Source organism: Pituophis catenifer, unplaced genomic scaffold (assembly GCF_029215685.1).
Source record: "Pituophis catenifer annectens isolate HBS135680 unplaced genomic scaffold, rPitCat1.0.hap2 SCAF_1, whole genome shotgun sequence".
Lineage (NCBI taxonomy): Eukaryota > Metazoa > Chordata > Lepidosauria > Squamata > Colubridae > Pituophis > Pituophis catenifer.
Genome location: NW_027256881.1, coordinates 348,317,378 through 348,344,523, shown reverse-complemented (window position 1 = coordinate 348,344,523; position 27,146 = coordinate 348,317,378). Strand labels below are relative to the sequence as shown.

At 38.9% G+C, this 27,146-nt stretch overlaps 1 pseudogene; it reads left to right on the top strand.

The window, feature by feature from the left end:
* LOC139312570 (vomeronasal type-2 receptor 26-like) overlaps positions 1 to 27,146 on the top strand; it is a 66,482-nt pseudogene that overhangs the window by 17,816 nt on the left and 21,520 nt on the right.

The window sequence follows — 27,146 nt, the reverse complement described above, 5'->3', positions numbered from 1 at the left end:
ATCTGGACTTCCACTCCTCATTTGGAGAGATCATCTTGGAATGTAAGCAAGGCTCAGCTCTAATGTTTTACGGTGTCCTCTCTTACCTAGGACTTTTGGCCCTTGTCAGTTTCACAGTGGCATTTCTAGCTAGGAAATTGCCTGATTGTTTTAATGAAGCCAAATTCATTACTTTTAGCATGCTGGTCTTTTGCAGTGTTTGGATCTCCTTCCTCCCTACCTATCTGAGCTCCAAAGGGAAGTTCATGGTGGCTGTGGAGATTTTCTCCATTTTGGCCTCTGGAGTTGCTGTCTTGATTTGTATCTTTTTTCCCAAATGCTACATTATTCTACTGAGGCCCAATCTGAATTGCAGAGAAAATATAGTAAGAAACAAAAATGTCTAACTAATGCAAGGATTGGCCTCATTTATATTTGTCTTTGTGGCATGTTTAGAATGGAATAGCTTTCTAATAAATGATGACGTGAAGGACAAATTCGTCCATAAAAGAATTCCTTATCAAGTTCTGTGACTGCTTACAATATTCCTGTGGTCAGACTTTTGTTTCCCATGTTTTCAAAGTGTCCTTAGTGAGGTCCAGTGCCCTGTATGGAAGGAAAACTTCTCGTTAAAGATGTGTTTATTATTTTGGATATTTCTAAGTTTATATGGCAAAGGAAAAAACCAAGAATTAGATACAAACTACTGCAAGATGCTAAGGAAAAAAGGAGGTTGGGTTTTCCAGACCTGAAATTGTATTTTGAGGTATGTTGTCTGGCCTGGTTAAAAGAGTGGGTGAACCTCCAGAATAAGAGGCTACTTGAATTAGAGGGCCACAAATTAAGGTTTGGATGGCATGGTTATTTATAGTATGATAAAGTTAAAGTTAATGTTTATTTATTCATTTATTTATTTTGCTGCATTTGTATTCTGCCCCACTCCCAAGGGACTCTGGGCGGCATAGAATGTTGATTTTAGTAATCACTTTGCTAGACGTGCCATACTAAGAGTTTGGAATGAATATAAAACAAGGTTCTTGTCACAAGTAAATGCCTTATTCTCCAATATGGAAAACTGTATATACTCGGGGTATTAGGGGTTAATTTATTCTTCCTCTCTTAATATATTCATATGTAACCACTCCCATACTTTACTCCGCCTTGTGAATATAAAAGGAGCTGTATGCACCTCCTCCTTGCTTCTATCTGTGATTACTCAGTGAATATAGAATGCCTACTGTAAATAAACAGTGTTATGTTTGAATACTTTATTCAAGAATCAATTATTGAGTCTGATCCTTAAAATTACGCAACAATCTGGTAGCAGAGGATGGTTGAATTGACTCAATAAAACTTTAGATATGCCTAAGAGAGAAAACTCCAGAAACAAAAGAGAAAGACCCAACACCAGGGCACACAGTAAAGAAATGGAAGCTGATCAAGAAATGATCGATGAATCCACAACTGCAATATCGAGAGAATCTGAAGACTGCACTACAGACAACGAGGAGATAATTGATGAAACTGATGACCAAGAAGAGAACGAAATAGAAAACAACGAACTCAGGTCAGAGATACTGAAAGTCTTGAAAAGTCAAAAGGATGATGAAAATCTCATCGCGAACCTCCAAGACATATTAAAAAACAACGGAGCAGCGAGAGAGAAACACATCGCAACAGATGAACCTAAAGAATCAAAAATGGTGAGCGAATTACCTGTAGATAAGAATATAACAAAAAAGAAGACTAACAGTCCCACACAAAATTTTGAATGGCAGCCATCTTGGTTTCAACAGACCACTAAGATGAGCGAAGCAGAGCCAATCAGAAAGCAGAATTCAAAATATCTGGCGCGAAAAGTCTTACATGATGCAAAAAACAAAAAAGAAAAAATTTACTCTTCAGAAGAATCAGACACAGACATCGAAGAAACTTCAATAGAAATGCAAATAGAATCAGCAATGAAAACGCTTTTTGCAACATTCGGTCCAAAATTAAGAATTACAAAAGAATCAACAAAAGCTAGCAATCGAGAAATAAAGAAAAGACAAGCAAGCAAGCAAACGTCTCAGAATCTACCCGCTTCTATCCAAACGACGAGAGCACCAACGCCTGAACCCAGAGAGCCCTGCAAATACCACCCCACACCACAGACGATCCCAGGAACCAGCGACCTCAACAAGAATCATCTCAACAAAAAGAAACGAGCGCCTGCTGTCACCTGGACACCCAAGATCGAACCGGAGACCGATTCATCGGAAGAGGAACGCTATGAGGGAGCTGCAGCAGCGAGAATCTCTCCCGACAGCTCCAGAAGCGAAATGAGCAACGCGCATGTGCAGACCTACGCAGACAACTACGGAGGACATGAAGAGCAGAGAGAGCCATTCAGACTCGTTGCAAGCATACCCACACCATTCTGCAACTATCAACACTTGCAAGATCACAGACTACCTCCAGTTGTAAGTAATGGATCTAACAGTATTGGGAATTTGCCCAATGATTTCCCAAAACTGAGAATAGATGGTATTAATTTACAAGAATGGTGTCAACAACTTCAGGTTGTTTTTCTAAAAGAAAACTTATTATTCTTTATTACTAACCCCCCCAAAAGACCTTGGACTCTAAAATTGGACTGCCTACACCACAGAGCATTTTACTTATTAATATCCAGTATATCCCCTGCTATGTACCATAGTATTAAGCACAATTTGACTGTCTCAGAAATTATTCAATGCATGTTTAAATTGTTTCATAGTGAAAGTGTAGCGACTACTACAAGGATGTCTAAAGATTTCTTCTCAGCTAGGATAAAGCCAGGGGTTACTATAAGTGAACATTTAATATCTTTAAACAAAATCAGAGCAGAGCTGCATTTAAGGGGAGAGGTAATTTCAGATCAAACAATGAAGAGTGTTATCATTAACTCATTAGACCCATCATGGGATAACTATATATCACATTTAGACACAATTAATTTAGGATACTTATCCATAGAGAATTTATCAAATAAGCTAATAGCTGAAGATAATTCAAGAAGGAGTCGTTGTAACAACCACATAGAACATAAACAATATAAGAGAGTAGCATTCCAAGAAAAATATCGTGAATCAATTGAATGCCACAACTGTGGGTCTAAAGAACATTGTAGAAGAGATTGTCCTAAATTCCTTAGAGAAAGACAAAAAACTGACTATAGAAGTAGATACCATAACAGACAATCATCCATTGATAGACATAGATATAGAAGCTCACCCAAATATAGAGAACATAGAGGGGGCAGGGATAACTCAAAAGATAGAAGGTCTGGTTCACTAAATGGATTAAACAAACATAATACATCTAAAATACAACAGTCAGGGGACAATGATTGGCTCATTGATTCTGGGGCAACTAATCACACTACACATAACAAAAGTATATTATCTTCATTTATAGAAGATAAATTTGTAATCAAAGTAGCTAATCAAGAAAAGGTCCAAGTTATTGGTAGAGGAAATGTAAACTTACCCGGTCTAGGAAAAATAGAGGGGGTATTACTAATACCGGAAATACCTCATAACATACTTAGTGCAATAAAACTAAGTAGAGATTCTGACATAAATATAGTATTCTCAAAAGGAAAAGCAACACTAGAGAAAAACAAAACAAACTTAGGTAGTGTGATTATCAAAGGAGGTCTACCATATTTAATCATAAAAGAAAGATGGTTACACAACATTGACTCCAACATGGATGATAACAATGACATAGATAATGGAGACAATAGCAATAGTGATAATGAGGAACATGAAACAATTCATAGTCACAAAGACACATCTATTAATGACACATCCAATAACAAAAAACCTACAATTGGAAAACCAATTCACGATGAATGTGCGCATATTTTACATAGGAAATTAGGGCATGCTAGTTTTCCTGTAGTACAAAAGATGATTGAACATGCTGAAGGTGTTAAAATAAAAAATTGTAAAAACTATTTGGAATGCTCAGTATGTAAGTCCACAAAACTCAAAACTAGCCCCAAACCAAGAAAGGCAACAAGATCAACTAATCAAATTTTTGATTTGGTACATATGGATTTGGTTGGTCCATTAACACCATCAATCACGTATAGAAAACGATACTTTCTGACTATTGTAGATGACTATAGTCGTTACGGATTTGTCTACACTTTAAAACACAAAGATGAAACCTTTCAGAAATTTAAAGAGTTTTACAAACGTGTAGAAACACAACATAATATTAAAATAAAACAAATCATGACAAATAGGGGATCTGAATTCATGTCAAAAGAATTCTCCCAATGGCTAAAAAACAAAGGGATGCTACATTTCACGTCTAGCCCTTTCTCTGCATTTCAAAATGGAGTAGTAGAGAGAAAGAACTCGACATTACAAACCATGATTAGATGCACATTAGAGGATGCTGGCTTAGGAAAACAATTCTGGTCAGAAGCATTACAATATTCCAATTATACACAAAATAGAACTTGGTCCAGCATTATAAACAAGACACCATATGAATTAATGTACAATAGAAAACCCAAAATAGCACACATGCACATATTTGGAGTCACAGCGGATGTACACATACCAAAACAATTGAGGCGTAAAGGAGAGAACGTGTCCAGAAGACTTAGATTCATGGGATACGAAACAGGCACAAAAGGGTACAGATTTATTGATAACAATAACAAATTTATAATTTCTAGAACAGCTGTATTTCATGAACAGGCCAACTGGTCTAAAATACATCTTAATGAAATATTCCCAATCACAAATTCAAACACTGAGCATCAAGATAAAATAGATAGAGAAGAATGCAATCACAACACACATAGAAACAAAAATAAAACATGGACAGTCAACACAGAATAAAGACAGATTCGTTAACAAAAAAGGAGGCAAGATACTTAAATGATAACGATAGTAAACCAGAAAAAACAATTAGATGTAACAGAAATCAAGTGCCAAGCAAATACAAAGATTACGTAATGTATATGGATAGTGAAACATCAACGCCAAACACATACGAGGAAGTATTAAAGCTTCCCATTGAAGAAAGAAGAAAATGGGAATTAGCCATGACCAAGGAAATGGACAGTTTACGAGAGTTAAATGTATTCACACCTACACCTGCACCTAAGGATAAAACTATTATAGGCACCAGGTGGATATACAAAATTAAAAATCTAGAAGAAGGCAACACATTATACAAAGCTAGATTAGTTGCACAAGGTTATGCTCAAAAATATCCTGAGGATTACACAGACACATACTCTCCCACAGTAAGAACTGAGAGTGTCAAAACAGCTTTAGTTATAGCATCATCACTTAACCTTGATGTATTCCAATATGACATACAGACTGCGTATCTACACGCAAAACTTGATAAAGAGATATATGTAAGAGCACCTCATAGTCAATACACAAACAAAAATGAAACGTGGTTATTAAATAAAAGTTTGTACGGATTAAAACAATCTGGCAAACGCTGGTATGAATGTTTAGTCAAAGTACTCAGAACTATGAATTTCAATGCTACTACTGCTGATAACTGTTTCTTCGTCAAAAAGGAAGGTGACTCATTAGAATTTGTGTTAATTTATGTGGATGATATTTTGTATATAGGTAAACATAAAGAAAAAAGAGACACATTTGTAACAAAACTAAATGAACATTTTTCTTTAAAATCATTAGGGAAGGTAAATAAATATCTTGGAGTTCAAATCAGTAAAACCAAAAAAGGATTCAAACTTTCTCAGAAAGATAAGATTATAGAACTACTAAACAAGTGTAATTTAAATAATGCTAAGCCTTGTGATACTCCTATGCAAACTGATTTCTTAAGGAACATAGATGAATCATCCCCTGAATTTAAGGATAATACACTCTACAGATCAGTTATTGGTTCCCTTTTATATATTTCTAATTGGACTAGACCTGATATTGCTTTGCCCCTCAATTTATGGTCCAGGTACATCAGCAAACCCTTAATGTATCATTGGGAAGCTGTTAAAAGAATATTAAGGTAGTTAAAGCACAGCTTAGACTTCTGTTTATTATTGGAACCCAATAATGTCAAAGAGCCCATCCTCACCTGTTACGCCGATGCGGATTGGGCAGGTGATACCATATGTAGAAAAAGCACATCAGGTTATATATTTTTTCTTAATGATTGTCCAGTTTACTGGTACACTGGAAAACAGGATTTAGTAGCCACTTCAACAACTGAGGCAGAATATGTTTGTTTGTCTAAAGCCTCCAACAATCTTGTATGGTTTAATGATTTTTTGTCAAATACTTGGAAGAAACCTTCATTACCATTTATCATACACGAAGATAATAAAGCTGCTATTGAGATATCTAGGTCTGATGCTATTGGTCAGAGATCCAGACATATAGATATAAAATTCAAGCATGTGAGACAATTATCTCAAGATGGATTTATCAAAGCAGTTCACTGCGAAACATCAGAGCAAATAGCTGACATATTGACAAAGCCTTTGCCTTCTAAACAACACAAATATTTAACTTCCAAATTGCGAGTTTTGTATTGTTCTGAATCTGAATGTAATTATTGTTGTATATCGAATCGGCATTTAGAGGGGGATTTGTCACAAGTAAATGCCTTATTCTCCAATATGGAAAACTGTATATACTCGGGGTATTAGGGGTTAATTTATTCTTCCTCTCTTAATATATTCATATGTAACCACTCCCATACTTTACTCCGCCTTGTGAATATAAAAGGAGCTGTATGCACCTCCTCCTTGCTTCTATCTGTGATTACTCAGTGAATATAGAATGCCTACTGTAAATAAACAGTGTTATGTTTGAATACTTTATTCAAGAATCAATTATTGAGTCTGATCCTTAAAATTACGCAACAGTTCTATATGAAGTTGCCTCTTTGGGTGTCCCCACAAGAAGCTTTTTTAAGAAAATAAATGGTGGCAAAGGAAGACTCCTGGACGTATGGTAAAATATTATCTTTCAACTGTGGTGAAGCTACATTAAAGTTGAGGAAAGAACTTGAATTAGAAGGGTATGTTTGCCATTGGTTTACGTATCAACAACTGAAAGAACAGTTTAAATCAAATAAAAAGAGTTGTGGATTTCATTTTGCTAAGAATGAATTGGAAATATTACTATGTGGTAGTGATACTATTGCTAAGATTTATAAAATGTTATTGAAATTGAATTTGGAAAGTGACCATGTAAAACATTGTATGATTCACTGGTTAAGTAATTTTGGATATAATGTGATGCTTGAACAATGGGAAAATATGTGGATGGAAGGTAAAAAATTTACACTAAACTATAATTTAAAAGAAAAATTTCGTAAGATGATGTATTGCTGGCATTTAACACTGGAAAAGTTATCCAGAATGTATAAAGGTATTTCAAATGAATGTTGGAAGTGTAAAAGCACCTTTACCCATTTATGGTGGACATGTGATAAAGCAAAGAAATTTTGGAGGAAGGTTCATATTATAATACAGAATATTGTTTTAATGAAAATAAAAATGAAACCAGAAACTTTTCTTTTGGGTTTAATGGAAAAAGACTTGGAGAAAATTTTTTATCTTATATATGTTGACAGCAGCAAGACTATTATACGCACAAAAATGGAAGGAACCTTAGATTCCCACTATGGGTGAATTGGCTACAGAGGCTGATGGAGTTGGCAGAAGTGGCAAAATTGGTTAAAGGAAAGAATATAAGTACCTTTGTTTCCACATGGAGACCGCTTCTGAACTTTGTGCTTGTGGTGGAGAAAATCGGGTTTTGCTGATTAGATTGATATGTTTTTCTAGAAATGGCTAGCTTATATTATTATGGAAAAACAAAAAGTTGTGGTTTGATGTTAATGCTTGTTTTTTTTACTTCAACAGAGGGAGTCGGAAGTCAATGTTTCTTCTTTTCTTTTCCCCAATTTCTTCTCACTTTCCCCTCCCTGTTTCCTCCCTCAAACACACTGTGTCTTTCTATTTACTTTTATATTTTATCTTATAACCTAATAAAAAATGTTAAACTGGAAAAAAGATGTGTTTATTATTTCAAGGAGGAAACTTTCTTATTTTGTTCCTTAGTTCATGTAGTGTATTTTTAAGGTAGTGTTTTAAAGGATTGGGTTCAATATCAGTGTTTTTAAACATATATGGCTGTTTCCTTAGATGTTTGAGGCTTTATAAAACTTCCCTACCACTACTCAATTGTTTTTGAAATAGCAGAGTTTAAATCTTCCTCACATCCAGATCTGCAGTACTGCCTCATCAATGTTGGACAGAATTTCCCTGAGAGGAATGAGCAAAGAATGTCATAATTGTATGGAGTATGTTAGTCATCTCTTGTGACATTTCATCTTGTGGACTTCCCTGGTAAACTACGCTGTGTGCACAGAAGGTCTCCACAGGAATCATTCTATCCATGCCCAACATCACAATCCAATTTCTTTAATGAGGACAAGTTCCCAGTAATGTCATTCAAGGTGTGCCAAGATATGACAGGAGATGGCTCTGAAATACTTTAAAAAAGAGTTGTTGTTCCAGTTGCAGCTTGGTGTGACTTCTGCCCAATAATCCAGTACCCTAAACAAAGAGAACAATGTTCCCAAGAAGCTGTACTTCTTGTCTATCAATGGACCCTGGGCTACAATTTTGTATCTCTTGTCTCTGTATCTCATCTGCAGTCCTGATCATCTTCTTTAAAGTCTGCCAAGGCCTATAAGAGACCTAAAACAGATGGAAACCAGAGTTGATGTAGAAGATGACAAGGCTGAGCCTGACGGAGGGGTCAAATGCTCCATTGACCTCAAGTCTCCAAGAGATCTAAGTCCAACCCAACTGTTGACTCTTATTTAGCGGCAAATTTGCTTTCACCATTTGTAGATTGGATTCATGTGGAGACCATTAGCATACACTAACCTTTGTTCATTTGGGTCACCTGGACTCTTCATTTCCTGCAGTTGATGACATTAAATACTACCAAGAGGTCACATTGAGCCAGAATGGATGCACTGCCCTCATGCTGCTCCTTCCAAAGTTCATCTAAATGTGCCACCAATGCCATTTCCTTCCCACACCCAATCCTGCATCTTAACAGAAATGAGGATTCATCTATGGTCCATCAAAAGTATCTGAATATGATGTGGTCCAGCTATTGTTTCTTGAGTAGGGGTCAAACTGAGTCCTCCTTCAGAGGTAGGGGAACAACCCCCTCTCTCAAGGATGAATTCATGCTGACTGCATCTCAACTGTTTGGTCCCAATAATGAAGATGTTCTACCTCCACTCTTCCACCACTCTTGCCTCCATCATCTCTGTTGCTCTGGTGGACATTCAGACTCTCCACAGTTCAATTCTATTCTGTTTAACAAACTGAAGCTGTAGGAGGAGTGGCAGAACCTGGGCATGGAGTCAAAAGAGGAATCAGCCTAAACTCTCTATGTAGCCATAAATGGACTAAATCAAATCCCTCTTGAATTCTATTGACCCTTATCTAATACCAAGATAGTACTAACCATTACTTGATTGGCTTTCTATGGATAAGCACAACTAGTACTAAATCAGTCTAATTGGAACTTCATGGGTGGTCTCAATGTTTTGCACCTGACACAACATTTACAAAGACTTTTCTTGAGGTAGCCACCATACTGCTCCTTGAGCAGAAATTAATAGTCCACAAAAAATCCATATTGTACAAGAATCCTAAGAAGGACAGTGAACTGTCATGCAGAATCAAAGATGAAAATTTCCACTTCTGGGAGGCCCAATCATCCACACCTGCTTGGTCTTAATATAATCTTGCAATTCTGAAAATGCTTTCCTGGTCTTCATGTTAAAGCAGAATAACAGAGTTGGAAAGGACCTTGGAGGTTTTCTAGTCCAACCCTCTGCTGAAGCAGGAGACCCCATACCATGTTAGATAAATGGTTGTCCAGTCCCTTCTTAAAAGTCTCCAGTGTTGGAGAACCCACAATTTCTGGAGCCAAGCCCTTCCACTGATTAATTGTTCTCACTGTCAGGAAATTTATCCTTTGTTCTAGTTGAATCACTCCTTGATAAGGTTCCAGCCATGACTTCTTGTCCTGCCTTCAGGTGCTTTGGAGAATAGGTTGACCCCCTTTTCTCTGTGACAGCACCTCAAATTTTTAAGCCTCCTATTATGTCAACCCTAGTCCTTCTCTCTTAGACTAGACATAAAATAGTTCATTGTAGGTTTCAGCCTCCCTCTGCCTAATCTTCTTTCTTGCTTTTCTCTACACTCTTTCTCAACATCTTTTTTATATTGTAGCGACCAAAACTGGATGCAATATTTCAACTCTGATCTTCCCAAGGTATTATAAAGTGCTACTAACACGTCACATGATCTTGATTCTATCCCTCTGTTAATGCAGCCTAGGATTTAAACCACGACTGTTCCTCCCCATCCAACAGACATCATGCACAAGGGCAAAACCTTGACAGCACTGCTTGGTCAGTCCATGGATAAAGAACTGAATATCATCAGTATACAAACAATCCCTGATCCTGACTGAGAAGGCCTTATTGATGCACCCTGAAGGTAAATGGATTTGGCTCAATCTCATTCCTGCAACCAACACTGAATGGAACCATCTTCAGATGAAGGAGAGGCTCACATAACACTGTATACCCATCCTTGTTATCCCAGTTTCTAATTTCTTCCCCTGCCATGTGGTTATTAAAAAGCTGGTTATTCCATCCAAGCATTGGCAGGACTTCTCACTGCTACAAGGCCACAACTGATTCTCTTGTGCCACCAAACAACATTAGCACTCATACTAGCTGACCAACTATGGCACAGGCCAAATTCTCCCTTGTATGTATGAGGTCAGTTTCATGGAGGTCAAATTCACAACTCCATTTGCTCTGTACATTACAAGAAACACAAACATGTTTTTCCATTCTGGTGTATGAGAAGCTATTGCTACCTGGGTAGAACAATTGCTTTTCCTTGCAATTATCTGAAGTACAGTAATTCATAGTATATCCCCTGTGGATTTCCAGACACAAAGATCTTCCAGGATGAAACTTGCTTTAAAAATTATCTCTGAGTTCACCAGATGAGGGACAGAACGTATCACCTTAGACTGCCTTGCAAAGAGCTCACTCCTGGGTTTGAAGAGACTCCCATGCCTTTGTTTCCTCTATGGCCACAGCCCAAACACAGGTAAGAGGAAGCATTATTGATATAAATTTGTCCTGGTGCCATCCAGGTGGCACAGTTGGAGTCTGATCTGCTAAAGTTCCATTGAGATTTCAGAAGGAACTTTAATATCAGTTTCTGCATAAACCTTGATTTCTATTCTAGGAGGGGAGGTGATAAGAATGACCGGGCAGGAGTCATGCTATTGCTGATGTTTCTGATGCTCTTCTGGCTCCTGGCTCCAACCACAGCGAAGAGGCTACAAACCATGTTTGTGCTCATAGGAGATATTGACTTCAAGGAGAACTACTATAGGCCTGGTGATCTCATTATTGGTGGGAATTTGCCCTTGGGAATCACTTCACGGTTATCTTTCTTTGACTTTAATAGAGGGATATTTCATTTCCAACATGTGTAAGTTTCAGCTGGAGGGTAGACATGCAGATAATTAAATTCAGAGACTTTTTTCAGAAATCCTTCTTCTAGTATTTGTACTGTCCTGGTGTAGTGCACATTTTGTGCTTTTCTCGATAAAATAGCAAGTTCTTCAAATAGGCTGGGATTCTCAATCTCTTCATCAGGAAGATGATAAACAAGAAAAATGAAGGGGGAAACTGTGCTGGCCTAGTGCAGAAGTCAAATTATAATATTAATCTGAACAATAACTTGTGGCAGAAAATTCAAATAAAAGCTCAACACGCTTCAAGTGTTCAGGAGTTAGAAAAATCCCTCTCAGTTTTGGAATCAGCATTGCTGATGAATAATGGCCTTCAGTAAATCTGGGAGGTGACTCCCACTGTAGTCCTGTGCTCAGCAATCCTTACCACACCTGAAGAAGATGTTCCAAGAAAGACCTTAAATAATTTTTATTTTATTTATTTTATTTTTTATTTATTTATTTTGTCAATCATATATAAGATAACAGGTAAAAGTATAAACATAATTTGGATACATGAAAAGAGTAAATAAAAAGGAATATTAGGACAGGGATGGTAGGCACACTGGTGGATTTATGCATGCCCCTTATAGACCTCTAAGGAATGGGGTGAGGTCAACAGTAGACAGTTTAAGGTTAAAGTTTTGGGGGTTTGGGGAAGAAACTACAGAGTCAGGTAGTGCATTCCAGACCACTCTGTTACTGAAGTAATATTTTCTGCAATCGAGTTTGGAGCTGTTTACCTTGAGTTTGTATCTATTGCATGCTTGTGTATTGTTGTGGTTGAAGCTGAAATAGTCACTGACAGGTAGGACATTGTGGCAGAAAAATTTATGTACTATGCTTAGGTCAGACTGAATGCAGCATAGTTCTTAATTGTCTAAGCCCAAAATTTGGAGTCTGGTGGCATAAGGTACTCTGTTGCAAATAGAGGAGTGGAGGACTCTTCTTGTGAAATATCTCTGGACTCTCTCAATTGTATTAATGTCTGAAATGCTGTGAGGATTCCAGACAGATGAACTGTATTCAAGAATTGGTCTAGCAAATGTTTTGTATGCTCTAGTTAGTAGTACAATATTACCAGAGAAGAAGCTACGCAAGATTAGGTTAACAACTCTTAGTGCCTTTTTGGCAATGTTGTTACAGTGGGCTCTGGCACTTAGATCTTTAGAAATGAGTACTCCAAGTTCCTTGACAGATGAGGGTCATCTACAAGGTTATGTCCATCTAATTTGTATTTTATGTTTTGATTTCTTTTGCCAATGTGCAAGACAGAGCATTTGTTGGTTGAGATTTGAAGTTGCTACTTGTTAGACCAATCTGACACATAGTCAAGGTCTTTTTGAAGGGTAGTTGCATTGTCAGTGGTGTTGAATAGTTTGACATTGTCAGCGAAGAGAACACAGTTGCTTTTAATATGATCGCAAAGGTCATTTATGTAAAGTGTGAAGAGTGTTGGACCTAAAACACTGCCTTGGGGAACATCGTTATTAACATGTACAGGATTTGATAGAGCGCTTCCTATTTTGACCACTTGTTGTCTGTTTGACAGGAAGGCAGCTATCCAGTTATGTAGGAGTCCAGAAATGCCATAGGATTTTACTTTTAGAACTAATTTGTTGTGTACCACGGAATCAAAAGCTTTACAGAAGTCTATGTAAACTGCGTCTATTTCTTTGCCCTGATCGAGATGTATAGTCCTTATGATTTTGCAATGTAATAGTTGATGATTACAGGATAATTTTTTTCTGAAACCAAATTGTTTGTTAGAAAGCGGGTTGTTTGTCTCTAGGTGGAGGGTAATAGCTTGGTTAATGATTGATTCCTTGACTTTGGAGGTGACGCAACATAAAGAGATTGGTCTGTAATTTTCAACTAGGCTAGGGTCTCCCTTTTTGAAGATAGGTATGACCTTGGTTTGTGACCATTGGTAAGGCAAGGTGCTGGTACTGAAAGATTTTTCAAAAATTATGCTTAGAGGTTCTGCAAATGCAGTGGAAAGCTTTTTTAAGAAATATGCACATAGTCCAGCAGATCCAATAGATAGGGGTGGTTTTAGATTGCGTAGAGCCTTTTCAACGTTGTCTTCTGTAAAATCAATATGTATAAGATCACCATAATTGTTGTAATTGTCTGTAGTACAGCTGGGAAATATTGGGTATGTGTTGTTGCTGTTTACAAAGACAGAGCCAAAGAACGTGTTAAAGAGATTGGCTTAAATGGTTTCGTCAATACAATCTTCATTGTTTGGTCCTTTTAGGGGTGGGATAGATCTCGAGTCTTTAAGTTTGCTGTTTACAAAATTATAGACGGCACGGGTAGATTTTGTGCATAGAAGGTTTTCTTGCTTGATGCGATAATTGGTGCATTCAGTCTTTATTTGTTGGCATAAGTTTTTGTAGTGGTTTTTACAAGTTTTATATTGAAAGGGGAACAGTTGGAAAGGATTATAGCCACTGCAGCAAAGCGAATATGGCAGGGATGTTAGAGAGTATAAAACAGTCCTTGATATCTATGGAAAGGCTTTCCTCCTTTCTCACAAAGACATTCAAGTTTAGCCAAGGGAAATCCTTTGGAAATAATCCAACCCAATGAAATTTGGGAGTTTCTGCCCTAAAATCAAAGGTGGGTTTCAGCAGGTTCTTTTTTTTTTTTTTTTTTTGAAAAAGTTTTATTTTAGATTAAAAATTAAAAAAAAAGAAAACAAAACTAAACAACAATAACATAAAAATACTATCCTTACAAACAATTATAGATAGCATCTCAATCGGTTAAAATCATTCCGTGCTTACAATTCTCCAAATCTCCTCATATAACAATTATTCTTTACTTAAACTAAAAATACATATTTAAACATTTCATATATGCTATCTCATCTCCATACTTTTTTATCAAACCATTGATAAAATATCTCCCATATCAAATAGTATTGTTTATCTTCCTGTTCTCTTATTTCAAATGTCAATCTACTCATTTCAGCACAGTCCAACATTTTCATAATAATTTCTTCATCGGTAATTATCTTCTCTCCTTTCCAGTTTTTGGCAAATACAATTCCGGCTGCTGTTAAAATGTTCACAATTAAGTATTCTAATTCTTTATTAAATGTCTCTGGTAAAATTCCTAATAAAAATATTTCTGGTTTAAGGTCAATATGTCTCTTTGTCATTTTTTCTAAGCACGTATGTATTTTAGTCCAAAATCTCCTTGCTTCCACGCATGTCCACCACATATGGTAATGCGATCCTGGAGTTTGATGACACTTCCAACATTTCTCCGATTTATTCTTAAACATCCTGGCTATTCTCGTTGGGAGTAGATGCCACCTGTAAAACATCTTATACAAATTCTCTTTATATGCTGTTGACATTGTCATTTTATAATTATGTGACCACAATTTTTGCCATTTCTCTAAGTCAATACTATAACCAAAAAATTTTCCCCATGCTATCATTGTTTCTTTAACTTGTTCTTCTTCCAGTTTTGCTTCAAGTAAATATCCATATAGCTTTTTAATTATATGGTCATCTGAACCCATTAATATCTTGTCTAAACCAGTCGAAACACTATAAATACCTTCTTGTTTAAAGTCTTCTCGATATCTGGAAAGTATTTGCATGTATGAAAACCAATCTATCTTAATTCCCTGATCTTCTAAGTTTTGTTTCAATTTAAGTTCACCCTTTTCATCCAATAATTCAGCATATCTAACAATTTGTTCCCCTTCAAATACCACTGGATAAGAAAAAGCTTTAATTGTAGATACCCAGACTGGAATCTTCAGATAATGGTATTTTTTGATCTTCTCCCATGTCAAAAACAAAGCTTCACGTATCTGGTGCCTTCTAAAATACCCCTGAATTTTAGTTCCTTTATACCATAAGAAAGCATACCATCCCATCAGCAAATCATGTCCCTCCAAATTTAATAATCTAGTATTTTTCAGTGTTACCCATTCTTTAATCCACATTAAACAAACTGCTTGATAGTATAAGTCAAAATCCGGTAATCCAAAACCACCCCTCATCTTAGCATCTTGTAACAGTTTGAGTTTTATCCTTGCCTTCTTTCCCTGCCAAACATATTTCAAAACCATTTTATTTAAATATGCAAAAAATTCCTTACCAGCTTTACAGGAATTGTCTGAAAAAGATACAAGTTTCTAGGTATAATATTCATCTTAATAGTTGCAATTCTACCAATCAAAGATAACTGCAAGTTTCCGCATTTCACCAGATCCTGTCCTATCTGTTGCTTAAGCTTATTATAATTATTTTCTTTAAGAGAACTACATCTTGCTGTTAATTGAATCCCCAAGTATTTTACCTTATTTGTGACCTGCATCTTGGAGATCTCCCTCAATTCTTCTTTTTGCTTTTTTTAACATATTTTTAGTCATTATCTTCGTCTTCTCTTTATTAATTTTCAAACCAGCAACCTCCCCAAATTCACCTATTTTTTCTATCAATTTATTTATTGATATTAATGGTTCTTCAACTATAAAAACCAGGTCATCAGCAAAGGCTTGTAATTTATATTCTTCCTTTCTAATTTTCATTCCTTTTATCTCTTTTTCAAAGGTGGGTTTCAGCAGGTTCTGATCATTTCTGGAAAACCCGTAGCGGAATTTTGAGGACTTCAGAGAACCAATAGTAAAAATTCTGACTTGCCCTGCCACCATCTATTCTCTGCCTCCCAAGTCCCAGCTGTTCGGGAGGAAATGGGGATTTTGTAGCAACCTTCCCCTGGATTGAGGACAGAATGGAGATTTTACAATATCCTTCCCCTGCCATGCCCACCAAGCCACACCCACAGAACCAGTAGTAAAAAAAAAAATTAAACCCACAGACTGCCTCAAATATCCCCCCAAACAGTGAAGCAAATTGTACAGCCATGCAGAAGGTTTCCTCTAATGTTCTCCAAACTTTATCTCACTACAGATTCACCATAGGTAACTACCAGCAGTTCCTTGCATTGATTTTTGCTGTCTTCGAGGTCAATAAGGATTTTCTTCTGCTCCCCAACATCACCCTTGGCTTCCACATCTATGGCCATTTCCAAAGCGAGATACATATTTCCTTAAACAGCCTCTCCATACTCTCCTCACAAGGCCAAGTGGTCCCAGGTTATAAATGTCACCTGCAGGACACTCTGGTGTCCATCATTGGTGGTCTCAGTGCCAAATCCTCAAGGCAGATGGCCTCCATCTTCAGCATCTTTAAGGTCCCACAGGTAAGAGAGCTCCACTGGATAAAGTATGGAACAGACAAAGATCAAAAGCACACACAGAAGCCAAAGATGAAACTAAAAGAAGGGGGGTTTGTTTGGAAGGGGGGTGAATATCATGAGTTTGTGACTCTTGGATAATTCTTTATTAAAGGGTAGCCATTATTTTAGTGCCATTTGTTCTGTGTATCAGGTTGTTGGTTTCTTCTCTTATATTCTGACGTACCACAACCAATAAAAATGGCTAAGAGGGGAAGAAGATGAAGTTTGCCAGTCAAAGTGGGTCAGTCTGACTGAAGGGCTATCAACCACACAATGGTTACTACTAAAGTCAACATAAAGCATTTACTTTGTCTTTGAAAAAAGAATCACTTTTTCTCCAGCTCGGTGTTGGCTTTGAGTTCTCTCCGGGAGAGAGAAGAGTTTATCCTTCCTTCTTCCGGATTAATCCCAAGGAATCTCCTCAGTATGTGGGTTTAGTCCAGCTGCTCCTGTATTTTCACTGGAACTGGGTTGGGCTTTTCGCCCCTGAAGATGACATTGGAAAACATTTCACTTCAACTCTGACGCCAATGCTCCAGGAGAAGGAGATCTGCCTGGTTTTCACTCTAATGCTGGAATTCGGTAATTTTGAAATAACTAAGAAGAAGTTAATTCTCAATTTCCTCACGTGGTCTAAAGCAGAAGTGTTTATCATATTTGGAGAATTAATTGTTACTGCCATTGTAATAGACACAATATATCATTTTGAAAATACCAAAAAGGTATCATTGAGGAAAGTTTGTATCTTCACTTCCCAATGGAAAATTGGCTTGAAAGAATCTGAATACACATTGCGTTACATAAAGCTTTTTCATGGGGCCTTGCATTTCAGGGACCACACCGGGGATGTCTCTGAATTCAGCCACTTCCTCCTGTCTTTAGACCCCTTGAACCCCCAAGGAGATGTCTTTCTTCCTCCATGGTGGGAATATGTCTTTGGCTGCAAGATCCATAAATCAGGAAAGATCCATCCAAAGGGGAAAAAACAATGCACGGGAAAGGAGAATCTGCAGAATGTGCCCAATTACACTTTTGAAAAAAGAATGACAGGAGAAAGTTACAATATCTACAATGCTGTTTATGCTCTGGCACACGCTTTACATGCAATGTATGGATCCAGAGTTCAACCAACCATGATGAGGCTTGGAAAGAGGATCTCAAATGTCCAGTCATGGCAGGTAATTTCTATGGCTTTTGACTCAGTCCACAGACACTTAAATTGGAAGCTCCCCATATGAATTTCTTCAGTTTAGTTTAGTTTACTTTATTATCACTGTGCCTTGTACAATTTAATTAAATGCCATATTCAGTGTACATTTTATATGTTTTCTGAGGTTTTCTTGGGTATTTGTATGTAGGTCTTTGGTTATTCGGGTTTTCTCCCACGTAAAATTGAAGTGTCTTGGTAACGTTTCGACGAAGTCTCATTTGTCATCTTCAGGCTGGTGTTTTCAGTTTCGTGCTTCTAGGAGCAATGTGAGATTGCAGTTGTTTCTTCCTTTTAACTGCTAGTGGGGGTGTGAACTGATTGGGTGGGAGCTTGGCTGGAAGGGATTTTGTGACAACCAACTTCCCTTACTGGATGTCTTAGTCTACAAAAAATCCAATGGCTCACTAGGACACACCATTTACCAGAAGAAAACAAACACAAACTGCTATCTGCACACACTCTCACACCACCACCCAGCACAGATCAACGCCGTAGCCAAGACACTCATCTCCAGAACAAAATGCTTAGCTGACGAACAACACCTAAAAACTGAACTACACACTCTCACTAATGTACTAACATCCAACGGATTCCAAAGAAATATGATTACCAACCTAATCCAAAAAGAAACCCCCACTAAAACCCAAGACAGAGAACAAGAAAACGGCAAAGCCCTCCTCCCATACATAAAAGGCACCACAGACAGAATCAGCAAGATCCTCCACAAACACAACATCAAGACAGCATTCTGCACAAACCAAAAAATATCCACCATCCTAAGAAACCCCAAAGACAAAATTGAGTTAGAAAATCAAGGAGTATATGAAATCTGATGCATTGCCTGCCCCACCACATACATTGGACAAACCAACAGAAGAATAAGTGCACGCATTGAAGAAAACAAGAACTCAGTCAGAAAAGAGGAACCAACTTCTTCCCTGATCCAACACCTTAAAGCCACAGGAGATGATATTGACTTTAAAAAGACCAGAACTATCGCCAAAACTGAACACTTTAACAACAAAATAATCAGAGAAGCCATCGAGATAGAAAAACGCCCACACATCATGAATAAATAAGATGATACCTCCTGCTTACCAGCCATTTGGAAACCTGCTCTCATTGACAAACGAGTCCCTAACACAAAGAATGACACCAGACCCACACTCACGAAAACCACACAGGATGTCACCACCACACATCCACGCAAAAAGCAAACCAACACCGATGAAGCACGGCCACAAACCAGAAGCCAGACCACAGCTGCATCATTAGCCACTTTAAATCCCTCCAATCCATATATGAAGCAAACTGACACCCACCGTGAAGATGTGGCACGACCAAGAACGTGAAGCCAAACAACAGCAATGCAGCTCACCAGCTCAAATCCCCCTGCAACTCAGACTAACATGAGCACAACCAAGCCCCCGCCTAAACAGAACACACCCCCATCCAATCAGAGCACAGCCAACCCCCCATCCAATCAGAGCACAGCCAAACGCCCAACTGTAAGGGGGTTTGGCAGGGTTTCATGGGGCAAATAGCTGTGTTGCTAAGCACCCAGTCCCCCTGTTTCTTGCTGCACAGCCAATGCAGGGCTACAAGGAAGGCATGGGCCAGGGGGCCTGAAATGGGTAATAAGCTGATGTCTCTGAAGTTATAAAAGGACGCCATTCTTTCCCCAAGGTGTGGCCTTCCTTACATGTATATTCTCTGTATGTTCATGGAATGGTCTACCCAGCTCTTCTTTGTACAAATAAAAGCTGTTTCTTTTCCAAGCCTCTTCTTGGGTCTCTCTCTTGGCATTCTGGTGACTCAAGTACATTTGGGGACCTTACACTCTGATTCTGTTTCTATGACAAGAGTCAAGGTATTCTAATGTGTACCTGGTCTGAAATTAATCAGAATTTTCTGCATCAAAGGCTAAAATGTTGGACCTCTCTGAATAGTGAAGTGACCAACCAGGTCAGATGCTTCCTTCCACATGGCCCAGTAGATCAAACCTGCCTTTGAGAATGAGCTAGAGAAAACCAGTGGGATTTTTCATGGTTCTGATAGAAATTATTTATTCATTTCAAACATTCATTTATCAGTTAACAAGACCTTGGGCCAAGTGCATGTAGGCAAGTATCACAAGAGGAAAATCCTAAAATCAAATTTGGATTGTGGAACTAAAATTCTTGTGTTTTGGTGAAATTGGAGTTGGAATTGGAGAGAAAATATTTAGTTTAGAGTTAAATATTTGGTGTTACACCTGATTCCTCAGATTGCCACCAAGAGATAGAAATAGCTTCTCAAATATAAATTCATCTTCTCAAGATGCCCTTGATGTGATGATAGAAGCCATGATGTCTCGTTTGTAGCTCTAGTGCAAATACTCCAATTTCTGAAGTCCTCCTTTCTTTCAGATTCTTGCCTATTTGAGGAATGTGAAGTTCAACAACAGTGTTGGAGAGGAGGTCTCCTTCTCAGAAGACAGAATGGGATCTGCTTGTTATGATCTTCTCAACTGGGTTCTCTTTCCCAATCGATCTTTTGTCCCCGTGAAAGTTGGGCAAGTAAATCCTGAGGCTCCCCCAGGCCAAGATTTCACCATTAACTCTGATGGAATCATCTGGGCCACAAAGGTGAGCTGCAAGGAAATGTTTTAAGTTCAGAGAAAGATTCATTCTCTTCCTGAGATGCAGAACATCTTACTAACTTGAAAAATAATCAGTTGAATCAGAAATCATGGCAGTTATTTGGTGAGAAATCTGCTTTGCATGTAACACATTTGATGTCTGCTTTGTTTCATTCCACAAAGGGTTAGGCTTGGGAAACACTCCTGCTTGAAAAGCAGGATGAAAAAACAGCAAGTAACAATGATTTCCATTGACCATTTCCACTCAGTTGTATCTTCATGGTTCTTTCTTTTAGAAATGCTCTCCTCCCGTCATAAATCTTCTTCTGCAGGCTGAGATTCCAGATCCAATCTCACACATCTCACACATGGGTGTGTCAGGAATGCCCCTGGCCTGATTATCCTAGGATTGTTCTTGATTTCTGATAGACAGTGGCAATCTCTTTCTTTAGAAAAGAATCTGAACATAGAAGTAGGAATAAGGAAGGGAAATAGGAATGGGGAAAAGAATGAATGCAGCAGGTGTTGTGACCTAAACTCACTTAGTCATTACAAGACACAAATTAGACTCAAACCTATTTTATTATAATAGCTGAGAATTACTTCATTCCCATCTTAGTCCAAATTAATTCCAAAACAAGTCCTTCAGAAAAAGTCCTTCGGGCTTATCACAAACATTGATAATGGCACCCTGCCAAAGGCCTTTCTTGGCAAAGCCCCATGAAGTTCAGAAAAAAGAGATGTCAACTGGAAACAGATTTAGCAACATTGCTTTCCTACAAAGAGCCCAAGAGCCTTTGCTGCTCTTTTAAGCCTTATGGGAGGGGCCAATCATCTCTTGGCATTTCTCCCGAGTCATCCTTTTCACTTTAGCTGCTCTTGCCTTCTGGCACCTCTGCCATGCATGCACTAGAAACAGGCTCCTCCTGTTCCTCTGCCTCACTGCTGTCTGACTCTGGAGGTTCCGGAGTCCGCGCATCACTTCCAGATGGCCCTGGCCCCCTCTCTGCCTCCAATGCAGAGCCTCATCTCCAGGACTGGCCCATGGTCCTCACCAGCCTCCTCACTGTCTGACTCTGCTGCTAGCTCCTCCGGCTTCTGGTGGACCACAACAGCAGGTTCATTGGTTAGGTCATTCCAAGTACTTTTCTTTTCTCTTTCAGAAGAAGCCCTTTGCCAGGTGTGGCATGAAGAGGTGCCATGCAGGAGAGAGGAGAAGAGTTCCAGAGGACAAGCCGATTTGCTGCTACCAGTGTGACCCTTGTCCAGAAGGGACCATTTCTAACAAGACAGGTAGAGCAGATTTCAAATCTTCATCTTCCAGGATCAAAGAAGACATTATTTAAGTCATTTTTGTTTTTGTTATGATTTTTTATGAGAATGAAATGAAATCATATCTTTCAGGAAAACCTTTCAGTTTACAGCTCTAAACTGCCCTGGGCACTGAGGCCATTTTCCCCAATCCTCAGCAGTTCCATGCAGGATAGTTTTAGGGCAGAATTTAAGAAAGTCTAACTAGGATTTCCATTGCTACTCTAACCTCCAATTGGAAAAACTAACTTCCAATCTTTCCTGAGGAAGGGATGTGTGTGGACCAAGCTTTAATTTTTATTATTTATAATATGCTCCTTCCATCAGCACTATCCACCTCTGAGGAAATAGACCTGCCAGGGAAAGAAGACATTCATCTATCTATGTCTCTTTGATAGAACAGGAGGGAGCAAAAAACATCTGAATGAACAGATTTGAAGTAGAAAGCAGAGAGATTATTTATTTATTTTATTTATTTTATTTTAAATTTATATACCGCCCTTCTCCCTGAGGACTCAGGGCGGTGTACAGCCAGAATTAAAAAAACATGAAATACAAATATTAAAAACAATTAAAATATATATAAATTTGGCCCAAAATTAAAAATACAAACCAATTAAAACATTTAAAATTTCTTCTTAAACCAGCCCGGCTTGCTGGAAAAAGTGGGTTTTAAGGGCACGGTGGAAGGCGCTAAGGTCTTGGATTCTCCTTATCTCTGGGGGCAACTGATTCCAGAGGGTAGGTGCCCTCACAGAGAAGGCCCTCCCCCTGGGGGTCACCAGCCTGCATTGATTGGCTGATGGCACCCTGAGGAGGCCCTCTCTGTGGGAGCGCACGGGACGATGGGAGGTCGTTGGTAGCAGCAGGCGGTCTCGAAGATAGCTAGGCCCTATGCCATGGAGCGCTTTAAAGGTGATAACCAGCACCTTGAAGCGCACCCGGAAGACCACTGGGAGCCAGTGCAGCTCACGCAGGAGCGGTGTTACATGGGAACGCCATGCTGCTCCCATCACTACCCGCGCTGCTGCATTCTGGACCAGTTGGAGCCTCCGGGTGCTCCTCAAGGGGAGCCCCATGTAGAGAGTGTTGCAGTAGTCAAGGTGAGAGGTGACGAGGGCATGAGTGACTGTGCACAGGGAATCCCGATCAAGAAAGGGCCGCAATTAAGGTTAAGGCAGGGATAATGTACACAGAAACAAAACAGCAGCATTTCTGAACAACAGATATATCACTCTTCTTTGTCTTCCATTCTAAAATGGTGGAAAAAACTGGCAGGAATCTCAAACTGAAAGCCTCATTACTCATGGAAGTGCACAATGAATGAATAGCTGGAACTGAACAAATCCTTTTCTCTGGCTAATCTATTGCAAAGATCATCATAAATGAAGAATGATTTGCCCTTTATGATGCTCCATAAATTGTACAGGGAGTCCTTTCATCACTCCCTTTGTGGATAGGCCAACAGCAGAAAGAGGAAGTCATATCAGCTCTCTAGGAGGGATAATGCATATGGCAGATACCCTTGAAATTCTTAGCCAAACACTCTTGATTTCATATGCAGCTCACTGTGAACCCTGCCCAGAAGACCAATTTCCCAACAAGGACAAGGACCAATGCATTGACAAGAAGATCCACTTCCTTGCCTATCAAGACACCCTGGGATACATTTTAGTTTTTCTTGCTCTTTTTCTCTCTGTGATCACTTCTGCAGTCCTGGTGATTTTCCATAAACATCATGACACACCAATTGTCAAGGCCAACAACCGAGATCTCACCTACATCCTCCTGGTCTCCCTCCTGCTCTGCTTCCTCTGCTCCTTCCTCTTCATTGGTCAACCTGGGAAGGTCACCTGTCTTATACGACAAGTTGCCTTTGCCATTCTCTTTTCCCTGGCAGTTTCCTCCATTTTGGCAAAAACTGTCATGGTGGTTCTGGCTTTCATGGCCACCAAGCCAGGGAACAAAACAAAGAAACTCTTAGGGAAACCACTGACCAACTCCATTGTCATAGCCTGTCCCCTGATCCAAACAGTTGTTTGTGCCACCTGGCTGGTAACCTCCCCTCCATTTCCCAGTTGGGACTTTCACTCCTTGTTTGGAGAGATCATCTTGGAATGCAAGGAAGGTTCATCTTTAATGTTTTACACTGTCCTTGCCTACCTAGGTCTTTTGGCCCTCATCAGTTTCTCGGTGGCATTTCTAGCTAGGAAATTACCTGATAGTTTTAATGAAGCCAAATTTATACTTTTAGCATGCTGGTCTTTTGCAGTGTTTGGATCACCTTCCTCCCCACCTACCTGAGCACCAAAGGGAAGTCCATGGTGGTTGTGGAGATCTTCTCCATTTTGGCCTCTGGAGCTGCTCTCTTGGTCTGTATCTTTTTCCCCAAATGCTACATTATTCTGCTGAGGCCAGATCTGAATTGTAGAGAAAATATAGTAAGGAACAAGAATTTCTAACTAATGCAAGGATCAGCATCATTTATATTTGTCATTGAGGCATGTTTAGAACGTGATAAAAAGTCTATAAAATGATGACATGAAGAAAGATTTTCTCCATAAATGAATTCCTTATCATATTCTGTAACTGGCAACAATTTAACTGTGGTCAGCAATAATTACCCATAACTTTTTCTTTTTGTCATGTCTTCAACATGTACTCAGTGAGATGCTGTACCTTGCATGAATGAAACATTTTTAAATATATGTTTGTTATTTCCATAAAGAGGATATATTTTTATTTCCTTTAGTATTTCCTTTAGTTTATTTTTAAGCTAGTGTTTTAAAGGGTTGAGTTCAGTATCAGTGTTTTAACAATCTATGGCTGCTTCCCTAGTTGTCTGAGGCTTTATAGAACTTCCCCTAAAGGTAAAGGTAAAGATTCCCCTCGCACATAGGTGCTAGTTGTTCCCGACTCTAGGGGGCAGTGCTCATCTCCGTTTCAAACCCGAAGAGCCAGAGCTGTCTGAAGACGTCTCTGTGGTCATGTGGCTGGCACGAGTAAATGCCAAACGTGCACGGATTGCTGTTATCTTCCCATCAAAGGTGGTCCCTATTTTTCTACTTGCATTTTTTATGTGCTTTCGAACTGCTAGGTTGGCAGAAGCTTGAACAAGTAACGGGAGCTCACCCCGTTACACGGCACTAGTAATTTGAACTGCTGAACTGCCAGCTTTTCGATCGACAAGCTCAGCGTCTTAGCCACTGAGCCACCATGTCCCATATAGAACTTCCCTACCACTCCTCCATTATTTTTGAAGTAGTACAGTTTAAATACCCAACCCATCCAGATCTGCTGTACATCCTCATCAAGGTCAGGCAAGATTTCCCTCAGATGGATGAGCAAAGTATGTCACAACTGTATGCAGCATATTAATAATTTCTTGTGACATTTCAGCTCTTTAACTTTCTTGGAAAACCACAGTACTCTATAAGATCCGTATGCACAGAGAGTCTGCACAGGAATAATTCCACCCATGCCCAGAATCACAATCTAATTACCTTAATGGGTAATGTTCTCAGCAAGGTCATCCAGGGCATGACAGTCATCTCACCTTCCTAAGTAAAGTCAGGAGGCACCTGCAAATCACTCAGTCCTGTGACATAGTAATTTAAAGATGATAACCAGCACCTTGAATGGGGCCTTGGAGGAACCTGGGAACCACTGCAGCTCATGCAAGAGAAGTCTAACATGGGTGAACCTAGAAATGTCCAATATTGTGAACACCTTTTTATTTTGGACCAGCTGCAGTTTTCAAGGGGTCTTCAAGGGTAGGCCCAATACAAGAACATGGCAGTTGTCCAAATGGGAAGTGACCAAGGCCGAACCGCCAGTCCTGAGTAGTGCACAATTGCTATGTTGATGATAACATCTCCATTTCCATCGGATTTTTCATGTGTGCAAATTGGCCCCTAAAATTGCAAACTTGAATTCTCTGGTTTTCAATAAACTTTAACAAAATACCTATGGCAATGTAACTGATGTATTCATTTATTAAGAGACACTTTCATGGTTCAAGATAGTAACAATAGAAGGGTGGGGGAAGAACTAGAGTTTTCCTAATTGTGAATATGTATGCTTACATCATCTATAATTTATGAATTTATCATTTTCTCCTTCTTTCTGAAATCTATAAATATGCATGTACATTTTTGTCTTTAAGTGTCCCTCCCACTTTTCTCTGGATAGGATTTATACAAGTTGCACTCTTAACAATCAATATTGCCATGAGACTTAGTTGGTTTTTTTGTCCTGCAGTTGAATCCACAGTGGTTTTGGGAGGGAGGGGGCCTGAAGGATTAAGCAGTTGTAATAGCCACACAAACATTACAAACAGTGCTTGTTAAGCAACAATGATGAAAAATAACTTTGAAACCTATCACATTGATGACATTCGCAGATCTGTAAAGGATACAAAAACTCAAGTCCTTCCATAATGGTTGCAACAGATTCACTTAGCGAACACTTCCAACATGATTTTGAAAACAGCCGCCAATGACCTCATTCAGTTGTGGCCACTTGCAAAATGGCAGCCGCTTCTGAAATTGCGCAATGCAGCCGTTTGACAAAGTGATCCATTCTGCTTCCCTCATGTGATCTGTGCAGCATTGCAGAAAGCTCCCATGGTAGTTCAATTTGATGTGGTCCAGCAATTGTTCTTTGAGTAGGAGTCAAACTGAGTCCTTCTTCAGAGGTAGAGGAACAACTCCCTCTCTCAAGGATGAGTCATACTGGCAGCATCTCAACTGTGGGTTTGTTCCCAAAAACAGAAGACTTTCTGCATCCACTCTTCCACCACTCTTGCTTGAATCATCTCTGTTGCTCTTGTATACATTCAGACTCTCCACAGCTCAATCTTATTCTGTTTAACAAACTGAAGCTGTAGGAGGAGTGACAGAAACTGGGCATGGAGTCAAAAGAGGAATCAGCCTAAACTCTCTATGTAGAGAGTTGGACTAAGTCCAATCCCTCTTGAATTCCATTGACCGTTATCTAACACCAAGGTAGTACTAATCATTAGTTTATTAGGTTCCTGTGGATAGGCATGATTAGTCATAAATCAGTCTAATTGGAACTTCCTGTGTAGTCTCAATGTTTTGCAGCTGACACAACATTTAGAAAGACATTTCTTGAGGTAGCCACC